Consider the following 19,548-nt stretch of genomic DNA (forward strand, 5'->3'; position numbering starts at 1 on the left):
ATGAGTATGAAACTCAGTCACTGTCAGTCATACTAGGCTGAAGTGTTGGCATATATTTGTCTTGCTAGGTATAGAATTTGTTTTATCAACGAGGAACTGATAAATCACCACATTGGTAATTTTTAGTTGAAAAGCAGAAAATGAAGTAAATATGGAAATTAGCTTTCTTGTCAAACAAATGACAGAACAAATGCACTCAGTTTATACTGTCAGTGCCTTCCTACTCTAATGTTCCACACAGTCTAAGGCCAAAGTTTTCTACATTTTCATCATGAAATATCTCAAGAGGATTTGATCTTCAAAAAGCCACAGGCCTCTCTTTTTGACAAATATCAGCCACTTCTAAAGTGTGCCTCTCCAGGGGGATCATTTTTGTCATGATAAACATTCTGATTTCAAAACACCAAGCTCTCTTTGGCTGGTTTTTAAAACACGTTTTAGTCCCTACTGTTCTTCAGAGAAGCTTAAAAATTGTAAGAGACTGTAAGTAATGCAACCTTGTCTCCCTGAGCCAAAGCGATGACAAGGTGAAGCAGCTATATGAAATATGGACTTCCCTGTACACCTCAGCTAGGCATAAATTGCAAACCACTCACACCAGGAAGAGTGACCGTGACAAGAAAAGAGCAATGTCATCGCCTCCAGGCACCCACACCAGGCCACTTACTGCTGACAGATTTCTTGCTGCTGCCTCTCCCTTTCTTTAAACTGCAGCAAATGAATCTTCTTTGTGCCTTTTGGTGGAGGGGAAACGGTGGAATTGGTCTTGTTATCTTTCATCACCACAAGTCGTGTGAATATGTGGCAGTGCCTGCAGCCACAAAGGCACTCTGTATTATTAACTATAGGGCTGCGTAGCTTTAGGCAAGCCCTGCTTTGCAGGATGATGCCCAAAACCAGTGCAAAGTGGAGTTACTCTCCAGCTTTCTTGGGAAAAATAGAGCCTGTTTTGGGAACAAAACCAAGGATGTGTGGTAAGTGGGAAATAAACTGTGCCACTTCCCCCAAAATTATGTCCTAGGGGGTTCAACAAATTCTGGAACAACCACTTCCTCAGGAAATAGGTTGCATGATAAGAAGTTCACGGGCAAATGAGGATTCGTATTTATTTAATATTTCTTTTGCTCCAGTAGATGAAAATTAACTACCTTGTTCAAGGTTTGACTGTGTCCAAATGGATAGAAGATTATAACTGCTTAAATTGCTTATATTCACAACTTCACAGTCTTTACATATTAACCTTTTTCTATCATTTCTTTAACAAAATATTTTTTATGTTCTAAAATCCTAAAATCCCATTCACTAATGGAATATTGTCACATACGCAAATACGTGTTAGAGAGTCTGGGATATATTCCACGTGTGTTTGTTATCATGCACTACAGTCCTCATCCCTTTAAACAGACAGGAGGGCTGTCATGATTTTAGATTTCTAGGAGCTGCCATTGCAGAGAGAGGTTGCCAAGTATCAGACTGAGAGCTGCCTGCACTCCTACATCTTGCTCCCATTGAAAAGTATATGTTTCTATGTAGTTTTTAATGACATAGTTCTACAGTTTTATAGGCCATGGTTTCCTGCTTCACCTGCACATGAGAGAAGTGACCAGGGAAGTGTCAATATAGGAAGGGCAATGGTAAAACAATGGTTTTGGCTGTATGTTGTGATAAATAATTAGTGTTGTTTTAGCATGCTTCTGCGTTAAGTTATTTACAGGTATTTGTGTAATCGTGCAAAAGGCTAAGTTTCCCTTTAATTTTAATCCAGTACCTACCTGGCAGCATCACATTTTTAGTGAATTCTTCCCATAGATAACCTTAAGTAAAGATATGTTAACTTACATAAACAATTCCAAAGATATTTGAAAGTATCCTAAACAAACACAATACCAGTGAGAGTACAGGGAAGAAGAAGGTTTTTACGAGCTTCTGACTCACTTAGATATTGTTGAATTTCCTGGCACTCAGTGCCATGAGTGTCTCTTACTCTGGAACAGCTAGTAGGACACTTTGGAATATCTAAACACAAGGTACTTCTACATTTATCCAGGAACAGTTAAATGTGTTCAATATTTTTTCCTCCCCTCAAAGGAATGTGAAAAATTACTCCTATAGAAATACAGAAGAGCTTAGAAACCTGTTGCAGAAGTACCTGAAAGACCGAAGTGTCTCTGGCCTGAGTAAGCAGAGGTAAGCTGACCACTAGAGATGCAGAGCGAGAAGGCAAATACCTTCAGAAGCCACATCACACGTGAAAGATGAGGCATTGTGTGCTAGGTGTACTGTAAAACTTAGTGTTCTTTGGGGTTAAAACAACTGGAGATTTTCCAAAGTGCTGTTTTTGAAGCCTCTTCTTTGGCTCCTGTGCATCTCCCTTGATATTCTTCACCTTCTTAGTCAGGCTAAAATGCTTTCAAATTGAAAACATTGCCTCTAGAAATTCAGCAAATCTGAAAGTATTGATCTTGCAGAATAAGTTCAAATAGACTGTGACACTGAAATGAACATCTGGCTTTAGAGCCTAATTTATGCTGTCATTTCTTCAGATATTTGCTAAACATTAGCTTTCCCTCTCTTGCAATGTTGTTTTTTCACAAGCTAGAGCATTGTAGACATTAGAGGTAGGTAGGCATGTAATGGGCTGAAGAGACCATAACTTAGCATCTAACAAAGTTAGCTGAAATGGGAATTGCAACTATCTTCCTGCTATCAAAGTCACTTCACATCTTGATAATAAACCAGAGACTTTTAAAGGGACAGTTTGGTGAGGAAGAGAATAAATGCAGTCATTATTTGGTAACACATATGTCAGCTTACCAAAGCCTTCTGTTATCATAGGCTATTAAAAGATAGTGAGCCATAAGATTTGTATACCTTTTTTATCAGTCTTTTCCAGACTCTGGAAAGTTTTTTTATATATGATTTGCATTATTAGGCTGTACTGTTCAACCCCACCTCTGTCTAAATGTTAGCAATAATAGTCTGCACAAGGGGAAGTTAATGGCCAGAAAGACTAAACTATTAGGGCAAAAAGGATTATGGCACCAATGTCTGTCTGTTACAGGGGTATGAAAAATCATGGAGTCAGAGTAAAAGAAAGAGAGGTTGAAATGTAAAAGCACTAATTCCAAACTTTCCAAAGTTACCCCCAACAAAACATAATTGCTCAGCTCCATTTACCCAATACTTGTCCTCTGCCAGAGACTTCTCTGCCAGTCCTTAGCTCCTCATTTCCACTTATTTCCCCCTTCACATTTCCTGCATGCCCATTTGTCCTACCTATGCCAGACACACCGGCACTCCCGATTTTCCCCTTCTCTTGATGAATGCTCTGCAGTAAATGATACAGGACTATCCTTGTAGCCTTGGTTGGGCAGGCAAAAGGGAGCTGCCCCACTGCAGGGTCTGTGACCTCTCATGAGCTCCAGTCTCAGGGCAGGCTGTGGGCAGGTAGTAGGGAGCCTGGGCAGCTCTACCTTCTGGCAAGCTGATTGTCAGGCTCTGGTGATTCCTGGAGCATGCATTTGTAAGCTTGTTGTACATGAGCAACTCATCTGGTATTAGGCCTTTTGTATCTTTGTCTTGACTTCTAAAGTGAAGGATGAAGATTAAAGGAAAGGATCTGAGGAGCAGAACTGTCTGATACTTTCAGAGAAGGATTTGGTGAGGGCTCGTATGGACTGAAATGAAGGCTTGCTTTCCCAGAGCTGGAAATGCTTTGGATTTTGGGTGAAGATTGATATTTTTGAGCTATATGAAGAGTGACTTGATATAACTCAAAGTAACTCAAAGAGCTACTTTGATTGATCCAACACCTTACTGGCACTTGTCAGAGAATGGGTGAGCTCATACTTTGTAGTGACATGTGGAGCCATAACTCAGAACAGCTTAGAGAGAATTTGAGTCTCAGTGTCACAAACAAACTGCACAGAAAATGTAAGTGGGAGCAAGGAGCAAGGCCTGGGACTCCCCTTTCCAGGGAGGTTCTTCTTGGAACAGGCCAAAGACCCCTGTACCATCTTGCTCACTAACTTTTGCCTGGTAAATCTCACCTCCCTTTCAGTAGTGTTTGGTGCTGGCAGGAGAACTGTGCTATGCCAGACTATGTTGCAGCTTGGTGGCTGATGGATTTTCCTGAAAAGTACAGATTTACAGTGTTTTAGATCGAGGGTCTAGAAAGCCAACGTTCCAGCTCCTTCCTGGGCAATCAATGAGAAACCTCTTATGCTGTTTCTAATTGGAGTATCATCTCTTCTGGGTTAATGGGTCCATCCACTATAAATGTCATTAATCAGAAAATCTGTTCCCAGGAAACAAGGTCCTGCTGTACAGCCTACGGGTCACTATGCAGAGTTTGCCATGGGAAGAAGGAAGGAGGGTGTGCAACAATCCCAAGCTCCCACAAACAGAACTGAAAATGAATCAAGGTGTTGATTGCTGCTGGCTTCAAGTCTTTCTGCCAATCAGGCCTGAGTTTCCACACCAGGCAAGCCAGCAGGTCTGGTTTTTTTGACTTAAAGTAGAATGGAAGCCAAAATATAGGCAGCATTGGTAAACCCGGAGGTCAAAAGTGAGGATACATAGAAGTTGAGTTAATCTCAAGTTTGAATCTAAAAATGACTCAGAAGCAGGACTTTGGATTTAGCTGACATGCATAGGGAGCTTCCCTATTAAAGGGAGTTAAAAATTTGTCAGTGCCAGGGGGCTATTGTGACAGAAGAGTTGCTTTAGCCTCAAAATGGTGATTTGTATCAATGCTCTGCCTCCTGATAAGGGAACACCAAAGCTGACTCAGAGAACTCTGAGTTGGGACTTTGCCCAGAGGAATAATATGAATCACCTAAACCACTCTTACAGCTCCTTCTGTCAGTTTACTGAAAGCATCATATCAGCAGTAGGATCTGTGGTTTAGAAAATGTGGCCTAAAGCAGGATTTTTTTTTTTACCTCTAAGTCAATACCTTAAAAGAAGCAGAGTATCTTTAAGAGTAGGTTGATGTGGATTAAAAAATATCACTAGAATTCTTGATATATACCTCTTGCTCTTTCTGGGTAACAGCTTAGAGAAAGGCAAGCTTCAAAAACCATGATTTTTAAGTGATGAAATCTCTGCTTCTTCACTATCTCTTTCTGTGACTCCTCCTTTGACCCGAAGGAGTTGTGGCAATATAAAAAAAAGTTATTTATATTGTGGAAGAGACAGGGCACCATATAAATAATAAGATTTTTACTGTGCAAAGTGCAGTAAATTCACAGGAATGAGTCTCCACTCAAGGAAATCGCAGTCTATACCTCTGAATATGACATGACACAAATAACTATGGAAAGCACAAACAGGAAGGTGGATTGTAGTGAGCATATTTAAACACAAATATTGGCCAGCCAGCCCCCAGAGGCTCATGAAGCAGTAGAAATACTGATACCTCACAGAATGCTAATTTTACAGTCACAGCAGGGATTGTTTTTTAAAAACCATAAAGTGTTACAGAGCTCTGTCTCAGTACTAAAAAGACATTAGGATGTTGTGACTTTTTAGCCACCCTAAATTCAGGTGGAATCAAGAAGTAAAGAATAATTTTGGAAGATCTTCTTTTTGGAAGATCACTTAGCTAGTTAGTTGCTTTTCTTTACACTTTCTTTATGCAAGTTTGACATAGGGGAGATTTGAGTTGCTTTACTCATCCAAACTACTTTAGCCATCTAAAGTAAGAATTTTTAAAGTGTTGACAGGTTAATGCAATCCCACAGTTTTCTGTTGCATGTTTACTATCATTGTTTCTTCTACATGGATTTTCAGTCTATTTTGAAGATTAACGAACCATTTATTCTCAGACAGAAATTAATTAAAACCCATTCATTCAAATGACAATAATTTCAGCTGCTCAAGGTCATTCTCCATGTTTGTTCCTCTTTCCCAACATTCTATAAAGTACTAAGAAATCCCAAAATACTCTATCACAATTACAGGGAAGAAACATGAAGGAAACAAGAGGAGAGAGAGGTGTACGTAATTTTTAGAACACTTTTCACATTACAACTTCTGGAATTAAGTTTTTCATAAAATTTAAACACAAAAGCCTGTGCATTTCACACTTTATCTTAATAATTTGTTCCTAGAAACAGGACTGATTTTTATCCTCAGAGCATTTTGTGAAGTAATTCTCAGTCTGTCACCATATTTATTCTTAAAAAAACAAAAGGAAAATGCTCTCCAGAGAGATACAATTTGTTTTGGAAAATAAGACCTCAACAAACTTCTTTTGCTAGCATAACATAAAGCAATTTACTGAGTGAAACAAGCTATATGGGCAAAGGGAACTCTCTGCTATAATAACTGAATGTAGAATTTCTTCCATGAGAAACCTCTTGGTTAGAGGTGTGATTCTCCTCCATTAGCTACTCTGCTCTCATTTAATGTTGTTATTGAAGACAGCTCTTCAGATGATACCACACCAAAGAACAGCAACAAGAACAACAAAGGATTAAACCCAGCTCGTGGTTTGCTCCAAATCACTGGCTGAATCAGAGCAAAACAGATTGCTGGGGTGTGCCTCCGTCTGAGGCTCCCAGTCTTGGCTTGGCATGTTTATGGCTGTGCTGTCTGGTTATATTTTGTTAGAGTTGATGAATATAACTACATCTTATAGATATATCATCTAATAAAACAATCCACAACAGTACCCTGAACTTTTTGTAAAAAATGTCATTGTTGCATTATTCATTTTATTGACTAGTGCACCCAGGGATTTAATCTATCTGAGCTGCAAAACAAAATAAAAAGCACTAGATTTTTTGGTATAGCTAGAAGACTCAGCTGAGGAAAGATGTGGGGAGATGGGATGGAAGCAAAACTAAAGCTCCTTGAAGCATTTTATTAAAAAACAAACAAACAAAAAATTTAGTTAAACTGTGAGGAAAACGATTTCCCACAAAAAAAACTCCAACTCCAAACCCATCAAAAAAAATCCCAATTATTTTGAAGGAGGAAAAATTTAGAAATGTTAAAAGTATGTTTATGTTTGATATCACTACTCTCACATGCTGTAATATGACATTATAGTAGTTCTTCTTTTATGTTTGAATTAATTTAGGGAAGCATATTGCAAACATTTATAAAATGCCATATCCGAAATAAGATAAAATAATATGAAAAGATGGAAAAATGATTTTAAATATGAATTCTTTCAAGAATCACTGTTTTGAAAAAATTTAAAAAACTGATCCCATCCTGAACTGCAGTGAAATATATTTTAAAATGCTAAAATTTCTTGCAAGATATGAACTATGATTTCTGCTATGCACCAGTCCAAATCCCAGAGAAAATAGTCTGTGTTCTAGAAAATTCTTATAAATTGTCAACATGTATAACAAAGGATTATTAACCTCATTTTAAAGTTTATTATCAGTCACAGATGTTGGTCTAAAGAGATACAGATTAAAAAACCTGAAGCTAGTAGAAGGTCTTAGTTTTGCTTACTGAATCTTCCTTGGGATGGGAGTGTCATGGAAAGTCCTTCAGAAGACAAAACTGTTGAGTATGTGTGGCTACAATTATGGCAATTGGGATAAATTTTTCCTAAATTTGCAAACATACCTTGTGAAAGGACGCCGAGCATCCTGACCAGCCACCCAGACTTACTCTATAGTCCAAGCTTAGGAAGAGGACCCATTAGGCACAGTTCGTGTGATCAGTCTTCAATGTTTCCCTCAAAATGAACTGCATGGTAGAAGAGTCTATCTCTTTCCAGAGACAAGAGAAGGAGCATAGGATGACCACTATAGGCCTAGAGGAGGCTGAGGGAAGACATGATCACTCTATACAACTACTTGAAAGGAGGTTGTAGTGAGGTGGTGGTTGATATCTTTTCTCTAACAATGAAGGGAAGCTTTAGATTGGAATAGGCTGCCCAGGGAGGGGGTGGAGTCACCATCCCTAAAGATATTTAAAAAACACATAGATGAGGTGCTGAGGGGTATGGTTTAGTTTAGTGATGTGTAGAGTGTAGCACAGAGATATTAACAGAAAGAACTGCTGCCTTACTCACAGAGTAAATAAATAATCTCTGAATACTGCTTAGGAAACTGAATCATGAATGTAGACTGTCTAAAATAAAAATTTGTTTATTGATGCCCCATAAATCCCACTTAAGTCTCACATTAATGTTTTCTTTGAGTAGCTTTTTCATTAGGAGACGATTAAGTGGATGGAAATAGGAGACAAAAAAAGATACTCAGCTTGCAAAGGGTCAGAGCAACGTCCCAGGTGCCTCCATGTGTCCTGGCATTTTTCAGTCAGAGGCACCAGCTGAAATTGGGCCAACTCCTGCACAGACTGATTCAAAAGCTTAAAACCAAACCATTGCAAATTAGCAGAGAGATATAATTTTCTTTTTTTAAGGGAGCCTAAATTCCTGCTTCATGTGCTCTACTCAGTTTCCAGATTGGATCTTTTGTTTTTTCCCTACTATAAAAAAGAAAAGGGTGAATGAGATGGAATGCTCATTTATGCCAGTACCATGTGACTATTTTGAATGTCACAGAAACTTTACTTTTTACCTGTCAGAAATTCATCAGAATTGTGAGGTATTTGCTGTGTTCTTCTGCAGTGCAAGACCACAGAGGGAGTCATACCATTGTGCAAGATCTACAATGCTATGTACATAAATCTTTAAGGCATCTAATGAAAAAAAATCAGTCATATATTTCTTACTGTTAGCCTTTAAATATTGCCTCTATTTTTAACAACCAGAAGCTCAGTTTTGAAGAATCTCTCCCCTAAAATAGCACAGTAGATTGAGACACCAAACAGCACAGAAAATGAGCCATTTGTGACTGACAAAAACCATCAGTGGGGCAACCTGATCACACTGCAACAGTAGTAAATTGGTTCCTGCATCTAGTACTGGCTTCTGCTACCTTGTATATCAGATTATTACATATACAGAGAAGCCTTCTGCTGAGAGAAATACACTTCATTTTCAGCCCATGACCTCGTATTGTACCCTTTTGTTACAGATTCAGACCTAGTTCTGTGCTTATCCCCTTAGGTACTTGTAAACTGTAATTAAATCCTATCTCACCTGCTCCTTTTTCACGGCCCAACATGTTAAGTACTTGGAGCCATTTCTTCAGAAGATGTATTCTCCCATCTCTAAATTAGCCTTGCTCCCTGGACCCCTTCCAAACCTTCCTTAGGGAATGCACCAAATTACAAACCTCCTGAAAGACTGAGAAGTCTAACGGGACTGCACATGGCACAATAATCGGGGAAGACTGGCTTTAAAGGATATGACTGGGCAGGTTAAAGTCAATGGAAATTCAAGTGGAGAGATGAGAGGATCAAGGTTTAACAGTCTGAATGCAGTATGTGGCCTACAGACATTAGCAAGGATTCAGGCAGCATCTGTTCAGATCCTAAATCTAGGGCTAAGTTTCACTGGTCTACATGCATTTCAATATCTGGTGTAAATCGTTCTAGCTGCGGGGAAGACCGTGGAGTAATTGGGATATGCTCTAAGTGATGAGTAGCTGGAGGGTGACACCTAAGCACAAATAAGATGCTACAGGGAAGGAAGACAGCAAGGGTACATGCCCCAGAGGCTGGGGGGCGGTAGCAAAGCAGAAGCAGCTCTGAAAGAGCTTAAACCAGAAGTGTAATTTGTCCTGAAAGTGAAAGAAATGTTCTGCTTGACTATGTCTGGTTGTTTGGTGATTGTAGCCAGCACAATGACAGTCACTGTGATGTGTTCTTCTGAATAGTCTCTTAATAATAGCTGTGTGACAACTCAAAAGTGACATTTCTCATATATGACACTTGATAACATCAACTTTGCTACACTAATACACCTGTTTCTCTAATATCCAAGTCTTTCAGACATCTGAGGAATGATGTCTGCCTAAAAAGCAAAGCAATTTCTGTGCTATTTGTCAGAAGACTTTGCACTTTGTTTTCCACAGAAAATGAGATTGTCCTTTCTGTGTCACAGGACAGTTCTAAGCCTGAGAAGAATGTAAAACATAAAGCTAAGGGTTAGAAAACAGATTTCAGTATTTGTCCATTTATCCCATGTAAATATGTCTAATAAAAAAAAAATTAAATAAAATTAATTTAAGAAAGTGATACTGAAAATCTGTCAGGTCAGGAAGTTCAGAAACACATTATTCAAAGGCTTTTCCTGTAAGAAGTGTAATCCTAGGACTAGGTAGCACGTTTCCAAAAACTGCGGAGCTCTGTGAATGTTACATATCAAGAATGTTACATATCACTCCTTAAAATCCCCCAGTGCATATTCTGCTAGGGATCCCTATAAAATAAGTGTCAAATCGGATTATTTTGTGTATCAATCATGCTCCCTTTATAAAAGACCTTGGCCATGGATCTTCTAGTCTTGTTTAGTCTTTATATGAGAAGTGTATACTTGAACTCTCTCCTTCCTTCTACCTTTTTTTCTGCTTTCTGCAGTTTTTATTCCATCTCCTTCCTTTATATTATTGATGGGATGAAGAAATACAGTGTAAGTCAATACCAAGACAGTATTTCCTTCCAAATTTCTGCTGAAATGTTGTTCATTTGCCTGTGGTGTCTCGTACCTAGCAACCAGCTAATGACATGATTTTTTAAATGTTAAAGTAAAAAGTTCAGGTAATGAAACAAAGTCCAATTCATGGGATTGCTGTCAAAGGGTTGATGATTTTGCAAAGGATTAACATGTGCAGAATACCACTACTGGCTTTATTTACATGTTTTAGACAAAATGGGAGAGAACTGCTGAAACCTCCTGCATGAGTGGCAACCATCACAAAATCTCTTGTAAGAGATAGACCTTATTTGAAGAAGCTTGCAATTCAAACATGCAAAACAAGAGTTAGGAGGAAAAACAGATACAGAAAACTCAAAGTAAGGCAGCAGGTATGTGTAGATCCAGATCCTGTTGTTATTTGGGAACATTCAAGAGCTCCAAGTCTTAAGTTATTCTCACATAAGTACAAGCAGAGAAGTAGCAAATTAAGGCAACCAAAGTCATTATCACTAAATATAAAAAATGTTAAAACCCAAAGATTTTTTGTCATTATTTAAATGAGTTTTTAACATGCCTTTAACAGGCTCTGCAAGGCTACCTGGCAAGTCAGTGGCAAATCCAGGAGTACTACTTAGGAAGCCCAAACTTAGACAGTCCATGCTGCTCGTGAATGTGTCTTGCTGCCACCTTCTTAACTTAGTTCTTTGCTGCTCTCTCCAAAGTAAATGCAGGATTCAAAAGGAGAGCACAATGATTGCATGCTACGTTGATGTAAAGCTTTCTCCTCTGGTTTTCTAAAACTACTTTTTCATTTTTGTTTGTTAAAAGAATCAACAGACAAGAAAATGTGTTCTGTTAAAAGATTTCTAGGGTGTATGTATGGCCTGTTTAAATAACCTTTTTCCCATCTTCTTTGTAATCAGAGGATTTGAATTCTAATGCAAAATGTTCATGCTAGAACCTGATTATATCCCAGAGCTACAAATCTGAGTGGCATCAGTCCATGGTATCTGACGGTATTTGCCAGAAACATGTCAGGACTCCCCTATAGTTCAAATCTCCCCATAAATTCTACACTTACACAACACGGGTGACCTCATACTCAAAGCATGCCTTAATGATCAAGCAAGTGGAAACGTTCAGTAAATACACTGAATGTTTGACATTGTTATCAGTGGGTGTTCCCCAGGTCTCTTGTGAAACAATTCCAAGATTAAGGCAAGGCCAAGAAGTGTCAGCCAAGTGAAATCCTTAAAAGTTACTTAAAAAAAATTAAATTTTTCTTTGCTAATATTCAGCAAAATACTTCTTAGAGAAGCATTGGCAAAAAAAGAAACCCATGTATTTTTTGAACAGTGAGTTATTTGCTTTGCTTTGACTTATCTTCTGTTAAGTCATTGCTACTGATGTTACGAAGCTAGGGGAAGTATTCCAGCCTCCAGAGGAGTTCTGAGAAATGGAGCATTTAAAAGTCTATACAATCTTTTATAAAGTCCATTATAAAAATGATGCTTAATATGGACAACTATTCCAGCCTTTCAGCTTCTCTAAATCTGGCCTTAGAAATACTCCCAATGAAAAGAAGGCTGATTCCCAAAAGCAGAGGGCAGTGCCCTCTCTACAGCACACAAAGGACTTGGCTACTTCTACTGATTTCCACATGAGCAGGAGGCATTGATGTGCTATAGCAACACAGCAGAGGGAGAAAGGAGGAAAATCAGAAAGAAAGACAGATTTTGAAATTATTTCTGTTTCTCTGTTTTTCACTTTAGAAACTATGTTGCATTTATGTATAAATGGGTTCTTTCTCACACTGAGTGTCAAGTGACAACTTACATTAGACCTGTAGGGCAGCCTCTTAGGCCCCGCTGGCAGTGGGGGGCAATACATGTAGCTTTAATGGCCTAAGCAGCACATAAAAGAAACATTTAATAACTTTGTGTCACAATTTTCATGCTTAGCATTCCTTTATTTTGTAGTGTTGTTAGGAATTAAACTCTGGCTCTGTGAATATTTTACACACCTGATTATGTACCTGATTAGCCTGCTGAAGTGAATGGGACAACTCAAATGCTTTAAGTATATGTACAAAGAATACACAGGGCAAGGGTTGAGTCTGGAAACTTCATGTTCATATATCTTATTTCAATACAGACACATAAAAGAGACTTTTTTTAAACAAAAAGGTCCCATAGCTAAACCAACAGCAAGAAGTGCAAAGCAGATTTCCTAAACTGCTGGTTGGCACTCAGTCAAACACATTGCCTGGTTACTTTTGCACTGAAACAACTTCCATCAAATAATTCACATCCATAAACTAAAGAACATAAATGGAACACCACAAATGACAGATTTGTGATGGCCTGAGCTGAAAGCAACTTACTGCCTGGGATTAGAGGTACCTGTATGACCCTACATGTTGGCTATAATCCTGTTCAAGGTGGTGGTAAAAATGATGGATTACATGCACATGTTTATGCACTACATTACTGAGTAATGAGCTGCACTGTACTACATGTTTTGCCTCCAGGAACATCTACTTAAGTCATTCTTTTCTCTTGTCTTTTCTGTAGAAGAATATAATAATAGTTTGATAACCAATACCTCTGGTTTCAGGGATTGTGCCTAATCTTTAATCTCAATTACTATGTGTAAAATGAAATACAGCAAAATGGTCCAAGGGTTCTAAGGACAAAAAACCTCCGTGAACATTCATTGGCAGAAATTTCCCACTTTCCCTTCTTACCTCTGGATTCAAAACCTCACTGTGTCAATGAGCGCATTCACAAGTAAACAAATGTGTTTACTTGTGCAATATCTGTCTCGATAGTGAGTGCAATATCCTTCCCAATAGTGTCTGTGTTTTCAGCTCTGTTATTCCTCTTTCATGGCCTTAAACTAATCTGCACTCCAGGCCTGTTTTTCCACAGTCTCCAAATGCCTAAAGAAATAGAAAACCATTTGAAGGGATGTGCTAAGCACCTAATCAAATTAAGATTGTCCCATTTGCTTGTGTACTTCAGAAGTGAACTAGCAAACCCTGCCAATGAGGGAAAATTTAAGGATTTATCTAGGAAATGAGCTGAGCCTGGACCAAGAAATGCGTGGGCTGACATTTGTTCCTGTCCTGGATCTCACGGCACTGAAGAGGCATTATAAGCACCCTGATGCAATTCTGTGGCCTGAGGTAACTTTTTTATTCCTTAACAAAGATAAAGCTAATTTTAATGACAGGGGTTTTTTTTTCAACTTAGGGACTTCAGGAATAAGTGATATCAGTTGTTTTGTGACAGATAATGGCCCAGTAATGGTTTTTAATGTGGGTAAGAGGCTATATAACAAGAAACTGAAAATACGTTTATCCTATTGTAGCTAATGCCAAGGATAAAATCCTCTGTGACTCCTCTGCGTGCACGCAAACCAGATGCTGACAGGCCCAGCTGCAGTCCCCGTTTCACCAGTTGATCCAATTCGTCCTCAGTGAGTAATTGTGTCTTGTCTTCTTTCTAATCTAATTCCATCCATTATCCAAGATGGATAATTTCCAGGGGTACAGTACAGGGACCGGAATGTCTGCAAAGAATAAAAACTGAGCAGATCTACTTTCTGATAAATGCAGCCCACGACTCTTCTGCCTACGCTTCTTCCATCTGAGTAGATATGCATGTGCAGAGAAGGGGAAAACTAGAGACACAAGCCACTACCTGAACATCCAACATTCATGTATCCCACATGGCAAAATGAAGGTATAGCCTGCTGGTGGTGATGGTGTGCTAAGACCACTGCCTATAGCACGAACCCATGTGTTTGCCTGCACTCCACCTGTCCACATCTCTGTGGTTTTGCCTTTGTGTTAGACAGGAAGCTTATTCTGCTTATTATTTTTGTTGTGTGCCTGTACAGCAGCCAAAACAGGGGAGTCGTGGTTCAGAAAGGGTGTCCATGCCAAAAGGTAGCATGAATTAAAATGTATCTGTATAAAAAGGACATATATTAGGTTATTGTCTACATGAGGTAAAGCAGCCTAGCAGGATCAAATTTGCCACATCTTGAGGAGCAGAAGTCCACTCTCTTGAGCACTCTTCTCTCCTCATATCTGTCTCTAAGCCCCCTGGGGGCAGAAGGATGTCTTAGCAGCTTCTCAGGAAATGCCTTCCATCACAGTGTCTCAAAAGTCAACCCAATGTTTTAACTGGGCAGTGACTTCATTTGGAACTGTACATGAAGGAACAAAAGTTAAGATAGCTCCTTGTCTCCAGGAAAAGAAGAGTAAAATGAAGAAGCAAGGAGTCTGCTTTTCCAAAGGTGTAAATCAGCCTTTTAAACTCATAGCCCCAGAGAACTTCATATGCTATCCATAAAATCAGATTGGATGTTTTTTTAATTCATCAGCATTCATAGAATCACAGAATCATAGAATGGTAGGGATGGAAAGGACCTTTAGAGATCATCTAGTCCAACCCCTCTGTGCCTGACTCATCATAAATCTTAATATGTAAATCACCCAACTATATAGGCTTCAGCACATTCAGAGTTCACACTGATTTTCATATAGACAGTCAGACCATTCCCAGTTTAGTCATTATCACTGTTTCAAAGGGTATACACAGAGTCAAAAATGTGCCTCTCACTTCCAGTCCTCCACCAGCAGCCTCAAACGCTGAAAGCTGAAGGTGAGTTTTAGGCCCTGGGCTGCACTCCAGGTGCAAGCCTGGGTGCAGTATGGACACTGCTGCCCTCTCCCCAGCTGAGGGGCACTGAGCTATAAATGCCCATTAAGTGCTTGTGCCTTAAGCCCACCTTATGGTTTGGTTCCCTCAGGAGACTTATTTGGACATTTAGGACTCTCTGTGCTGACTTCTGAATCACAGAGAGGTTCTGGTGGCCAACGTTACCATGGGCATTGAGCAGATGCACATCTCTGTGCAAGCAGTATCATGTGGACACAGAAACACAGCTAATACATGGTTTGAACCAGTTTCTCTAAGTTTGCAGCTCAGGTCCATACCCTTGAGCCCATGTCAGGTACAGAGTCAGACAGCAGCGTGCATTTTTAAGACAGAGTTTGTTATACCAGTTTAGGTAATTTAAGGCTATTAAGGCCAGGGTGCTGTTGGGCTCATCTCACAGAAGGCAGCAGTATGATGGAGCATAAAAACACACCACTGACACAAAAGCAGACAGAAGTTAATTCAAAAAACAAAGCTAAACATCTGCTCCAAGAACTATCTCTCTAATGCATGGATGGGAGCACTAAAGTTTGAAACATTATGGAGTGTTTAACCAGTACTACACCAGCTGTTAGACATTTTTGGCAATGGTGTAGATATTATCTGGCAAGTTCTCGTGAGCAGCTGACAAGAATGAAGAGTGACAGATATAAGAAACAGAAAGTGCCAGCCATATGGCATGAATGTTATGCTAATGTTTCAGGTGTCAAGCAGTAGTCGCTTGTGTTTAATTTGGGTGGGCAAAATTTATACGGGTTTTAATGATTACACAATGTTATACACAATTACATTTACATCTCCATATTGTTACAACTGTAATTTTGCCATTTAACAGTAATAGACACTGCACTAAATTTATCCACTTAGAAGCAACGTTGTTATCTTTATGGCTTTAATAACACATTTCCACCTCACAGGTGGAATATTTATCCCTACAAGCAGAGCTGCTGCAGTTCAATGGCTACACGTGTGATCTGGTCTGCAAGATGTTGCTGGCTGATGCTGGAGTGTTGGGTTATTTGGTGAATGCTCACAGCCCACGAGAAATGCAGCAGCCAAGGTGTTTATGGGTATGTCTCCACAAAAATCAATGATGTTGATTTGACCCCCAAACCTCTTCATGCTGCTGCTCGTGTTGTATTTACGATGTGTTTTCAAAGAAGGGGCCAGCCCTTGCCCTGCTCAAAAGGCAGGCCTCATGGCAGATAGGCTATCTGAGCTTCAGGCACTGAAAATGAGCCCCACGGGCCTCTTGGCACACCAGGCTTCCTCAAAGGACCGGCTGCTAAGTTGTTTTACAGACTGCTTGCCACATCAGAACTGGATTTCATCCCTGAGAAGTGGAAGCAGAAAAGCCTGGCAACATAAAATTGTATGTCCTGCTTGTGTTGTGTCTCACTTGAAGAAGCTCAGATCACCCTCACATCTCTGATGACAAAGGGAGAGGAAAATCCACCCAAAGGGCTGGGATTGTCAATAGCTGGCTGACATAGGCAAGGCATAAAAATATCTGTTTTGTGGGAGAAGTCCTGTTCAGTTTGGGATGAGGTTGCATCTCCATCACTGCACAGAGCAGTATGTGACAAGTGTGACATCTGTGCTGAGGCACATCCCGTGGCTGGACTGACTGAAGGTCAGCACCACCCCTAGTGTCTGTTTTGCAGAAGGAAAAAAGAAAAAGAAAATAAAAATGAAGGATGGGGATGAATCAAACAGCAGCAAAGGTCTCACTAGGTACGAGGATCTAAACAATTTTGCCAGAGAATCGGCTTGATGTGGAGGTTCCTTTCTGTGACCTTCTTTACATCCATGTAAAAGAATTAAATAGTACAAAAAATCTCATTTTAACCACATTTGTGGGGAAAGTCTTCACTCCTTGTGGCATTATATGGTGACACACAGATATAATCATCATAGGCCACGTTGTGTTACGAAGAGTGGAGTCAAACAGACTCAGAACAAGTGGGAACATTCCTGGGAAAGATGCAGGTGGGTCTGGGAAGTCTGGATGATCCCTGGCTCTGAGAGGAATTCCTGTGTCTTGCAAACATTCCTGGATATATTTGTGATTCATCTCTTTGCTGTGCTCTTGAGCTACACTGAAGATTAAGTAGATAGATAGAAAATGTCTGCCTGGTCCCACCTGCCACAGTTGCATATTAAGCTGATGGAGGATATATTTACTTTAGCAGAAGTACTTTCTGTCATGAATGCACCAAAAGATAGCTCAGATGTTGCAAGACAGGCTGAATATCTGCCTGGAGATAAAAGTTGTGCCATTCTCTGACAAACTTCTAATTACAGAATCTCACTGAAGGGCAGGTTGCCCCCCTGTGTGTCTCTGAGAGTGGTCTTACTGGCTTGATAACATTTCCATTGCCTTTAGATGCAGCTCACACTTTCCAGATTCTTTGCGAGCAGCACCTTCTGCTTCCTCTAGCAGGCTTGGAGTCTAGCCAGCTCTGTAAGTCTCCTGTAAGCTCTCGCAGCCCACTAGGCCTCTCAATTTACTGCCTACCTGGCACCCTAATATCATGACAGTGAGTCTGCCTTCTCTTGGCTGCTGTACTGTACTCCTATGCATGTGAGGCAGAGTAGCTTTCTCAATGTTTTTATTTCCTTGTTTTTCTAAAGGGCATAAGTAAGTGCTTTCACAAGTGCAGGCTGGCTTGTTTGTCTTTGAAAATCTTTGGGCCAAGTCTGCATTTCATTTTTCTGTCTAGAGTTTTGCACTTCAAGAGGATTAGCTCACAATGTTTTCAAAGCAATATTCAAGGTATAATTCATATTAACACAGGACTGATGCTAGTACACACACAGCTTTCATGTTAAGCTCTGGAAGCTGCATTTCTATATGTAGAGAGCAGCTCTGGTCATAATGCCAAGCACAATAACAATTAGAAAAGGAGGAAAAACATTGCCCTCTAATTATCCCTTAAGTGCTCCAAAGGCAAAGTAAGGGTAGCATTTAAGCATAGCCAGAAGTGAGCCTGAAGCCCTTTAAGTGGAGCTAGGATGCAGCAGCCTCACAGTATGTTTCTGTGCTTGCAGTTTAGTACATTGCCAGTCTTGCTGTTGCACCAAAGATACTTTAGATCCATATATAAGATAGCAATCATTTAAAGTTACCTGTTTTGTTTTGCTGTGAAAAGGAATGAAGCCGTCCAGTCTCAGTTTGGAGGTGATAACCGACAACTCTGCTGGTAGCAATGACTGTCAGCTCAGTGGTGAAAAAATCAATAGAAAGAAAATGATTTGTGAAGTGCAGCAGAAGGGGTGATCTGCATGGGCACACCTCAGTGCACCTGCAGCACCCACATCGAAGAGGCAGAGACGTGCCTCCTGGCATTCTGTGCCTGATTTCAGGCCATGGGCAGAGGCATAGAGAAGCAGGAACTTGCCGCCCCCTGCGCAGCCCCTGGTGAGGGGGATGTAGAAGAGAAGCAGATGGTGGAGCACAGTGCAGATATGGACAGGCAGGAGCCAGGCAACATGAGTGCTGTTGCTCCCTGCCCTGGTACTTATCCTTCGATTGCCTTGGGGAATGCATTTCACATCTCTGGGTTTCTGTTCCTCCTCCCACCTTTTGTTTGTGATCTTTTCAGAGCGAGACCTTCTCCTAATACATGTTTATACAGTGACTAGCACGATGAGGCCCTGATCTTGCTTGAGGCCTCTAGGCATGACTGAATACAAATGATAAATCATCATCATAAAACAGGACTGCACAGATCCATAACTTCTGTCATAACTCACGGCTGAAGTGTCAGCAGCTCACAGACTCATAGCAAGGTCAGGGAGACCATCAAAGGCCAGCAGAAGTGAATCCACACAGAACAGAGGAGGTGCTGAATGGCTTTGAAACGTTTCTAATATCTATCAGTGCTATATCCATGTCAGTTCACAACTGATTTCCTTTATTGATGTCATCAACAGCGGCAACAGGGCTAAGAAAAGGATTGAGCTTTGTATCACAGCAGAAGGTGACAACGGTCACCAGGGAGCAGACTGGGAGAAAACATACATGTACACTTGGCAGGATCTTCAGCAAAAACATTTATTTGTCCTTTTATGGAGGTATACAAACCAGTATTTGTATGTCTTTTTATTCCCCTCTGTCCCATGAAGAAAGCCGTGGGAGTATCTCTTGCAGGGGATCTCAGTGTCTCTGGAGATTCTCCCTCTTGCCTATGAGTCAGTGCAGATGTACAGGAGGCATCGCTTGACAGGGACTCCCTTGCCAGCAGGAGCTCTTGGGCACAGAGCTGAATTCCTTGACACACCCATTGCTGCTCAAATTGG

General features: G+C 40.2%; 1 protein-coding gene across 7 annotated transcripts in view; it reads right to left on the reverse strand.

Moving 5' to 3' along the window:
- The window catches only part of STARD13 (StAR related lipid transfer domain containing 13), a 298,693-nt gene that overhangs the window by 263,270 nt on the left and 15,875 nt on the right, over window positions 1-19,548 (reverse strand). The window contains exon 1 of one of the 7 annotated variants that reach the window (XM_061993638.1): window positions 18,376-18,411. The exons of the other annotated variants lie outside the window; for them this stretch is intronic. The gene's annotated coding sequence lies outside the window, so the exon portion shown is untranslated. Of the gene's footprint in view, window positions 1-18,375; window positions 18,412-19,548 lie in introns of those variants that run through there. 7 annotated transcript variants of the gene reach the window in all.

The sequence above is a fragment of the Colius striatus genome, chromosome 1 (genome assembly GCF_028858725.1).
Source record: "Colius striatus isolate bColStr4 chromosome 1, bColStr4.1.hap1, whole genome shotgun sequence".
Taxonomy (NCBI): domain Eukaryota; kingdom Metazoa; phylum Chordata; class Aves; order Coliiformes; family Coliidae; genus Colius; species Colius striatus.